The following is a 2,246-nucleotide window of genomic DNA, read 5'->3' as shown; positions in this document are numbered from 1 at the left end:
AAAGGGTCACGAAAGTTACATTTCCAGGTTATACGAAGCCAGAAATGCAGCCTGCAGTCAGTGATCAGTGAAGGAAGGCAATGGGCTTACGTGGTCATCAATGGGGTTTTCAAAAACCATCTTCTGAAATAGCAAATAACCACTACTGGAGAAATTTAGGCTTCTTTCCAGCAGGGTCTAACCGATAGACATTTCTTCCTTTCCCTGCTAAGATCCCTATTGCAGATAGTGACAACTAGAAGATCAAAAGCCATGTTGATGCCATATTTATTAGGACCTCTTGAACTTCATCATGTCAGTGAGGTGGGATGCAGAGGAAGCAGAGGCTCCATGAAGAGTCAACCAGATGAGAGAGATACTTACTGCTCAACAATAGGAAAACATCTGGTGCCCAGGGAAAAGCACCTGCTGGGAGATGAATGATTCTCAGTGCCACACCAAGTACTCTTTCTCCCATTAAAGACACAACCAGCCCAGCACATTTAAACCATTTAATACGGTTGCATTTGCTTTCTCCTGTTAATGTTTATAAAGAAAAGTGTGTTGACAATCTTTAGAGCTTTCTTTAAGAGCTACAAAATTTAAAGGGAAAGAATATCTCTGGGAAATCTCTTCTCTGATCACAGGATGGTTTGAAGCTGTTCTGGAAAATAATCACCAAAAAGGACACCCAAAATAAAGGTGGCCTGACAACAGCAGACATGTCCATTGGTATCAACCGAGCACAGCCTTGCTCTTTTTTCTCACTGTTTCAGATAGAATTTTTGCCTGAAGATTTATTCCTCAACCCCCTCCCTAGAAGAGGCAGAAAGACAATAAGCCAAGTTAAGATGATGCAAGAAAAGCTCTTAATGAGCCTCATTTATACTAAATGGGTCCCAAGGAAGAAAATGTTGCTTTAAGCCTTACACAGAGCCTCATACCCCAAGGCAGGCTTGTGGAAGGAGATAATCACCTCCAGCTGACCTATAATTACCTAGTTTGGACTAAGTCCACTCTGATTATGTACCACCAAATGGATTGAACTGAAATTCAGATTTTCTAAAAATAAAACAGCTAATGACCCAAAGCAAGTAATACTCTCTAGATGATTCATCATAAAGACTAAACTTAGCTAGATTACCATGTCTGCTTACCAGAGCAGTTGCTGTCTTGTTTTCGTGGATATGAAATTTCATCTTCCTCTATAATGCTTGGAAATCAGCCGTTCTGTTGAAAGCCACCTGTATCTGGGAGACCAAAAAGATGGCTTTCTGATCAAAAACTGGCCTTCTAGCCACAGGCTACCGCCAAGCAGTGCGGGTAGCAGATGGGGCCGCTCAGCCACACGACAGAGAAGGAAAATCACCATTGCACTAAGGCACAAAATTCCATTACCCGTCAGACAGATAATGGCTCTTCCTGACTTACAGCTGTGTGCAGACTACACGCTGGAAAGGGAGGTAACACTATGAAAGACACAGCCCTTGTCCTGAAGGAGCTTCCCCTGGTAATTAAAGGGACAAAGGAGATGGGGCAAAAGAAGCACTCCTTTGCAATTTAATTGCTGGGTGAATTAGAATATCAGTAAAAAGGGAATAATATTAGAATAATATCTTATTCTTTTTAAAATTTTTGTGGAGACATAATTGACATATTATATCAGTATCAGGTGTACAACACAATGATTCAATATTTGTGTATATTGCAAAATGATCATCACAATAAGTCTAGTTAACATTCGACACCATAGTTAATGATTTTTTTCTTGGGATGAGAACTTTTAATAATAATTTCCTATTTAAGATGTATTTTAAGATCAATATTAAATACAAATATTAGTTTCCACTTACCAGAAAAGATGACAAATATTTACTGAGGGCTTAAGTCTCTCTTATGTTTGAATTCCTTTTTTACCTCTTCCTTCTTGCCCAATTCCCTTTGTTGGGTCTTAAGACTTCAGCCCACACAGGGTAGAAGTATTGATAAAGGTGCTTGGCAGAGTGTAGTTACCGAAATAATGTTCATTCTAAAGCTAAGTAGTAGAAATCTTAAGGCAAGCAACATTTTAAAACACTGTCATTTGCTTTGTTCATTTTAGCCACTCTGACTGGTGTGAGGTGGTATCTCAGTGTGGTTTTGATTTGTGTTTCCCTGATGATGAGTGATGTTGAGCATCGTTTTATGTGTCTGTAGGCCATTTGGATGTCATGGAAGGAGCCTAAATGTCCATCACCTGACGAATGGATCAAGAAGATGTGGTATAT

General features: G+C 39.6%; 1 long non-coding RNA gene across 3 annotated transcripts in view; it reads right to left on the bottom strand.

Moving 5' to 3' along the window:
- Window positions 1-266: 266 nt before the first annotated feature.
- The window catches only part of LOC115296317, a 10,357-nt gene continuing 8,377 nt past the window's right edge, over window positions 267-2,246 (bottom strand). Inside the window, exons 2-3 of one of the 3 annotated variants that reach the window (XR_003910842.1) lie at window positions 1,137-1,229; window positions 267-408 (exon numbers count right to left, since the gene is read on the bottom strand). This is a non-coding gene — a long non-coding RNA (uncharacterized LOC115296317). Of the gene's footprint in view, window positions 409-477; window positions 796-1,136; window positions 1,230-2,246 lie in introns of those variants that run through there. The other 2 variants (XR_003910844.1, XR_003910843.1) reach the window with 2 other exon arrangements.

The sequence above is a fragment of the Suricata suricatta genome, chromosome 7, assembly GCF_006229205.1.
Source record: "Suricata suricatta isolate VVHF042 chromosome 7, meerkat_22Aug2017_6uvM2_HiC, whole genome shotgun sequence".
NCBI classification, from domain to species: Eukaryota; Metazoa; Chordata; class Mammalia; order Carnivora; family Herpestidae; genus Suricata; species Suricata suricatta.
This window is presented reverse-complemented; position numbering and strand designations above follow the sequence as displayed.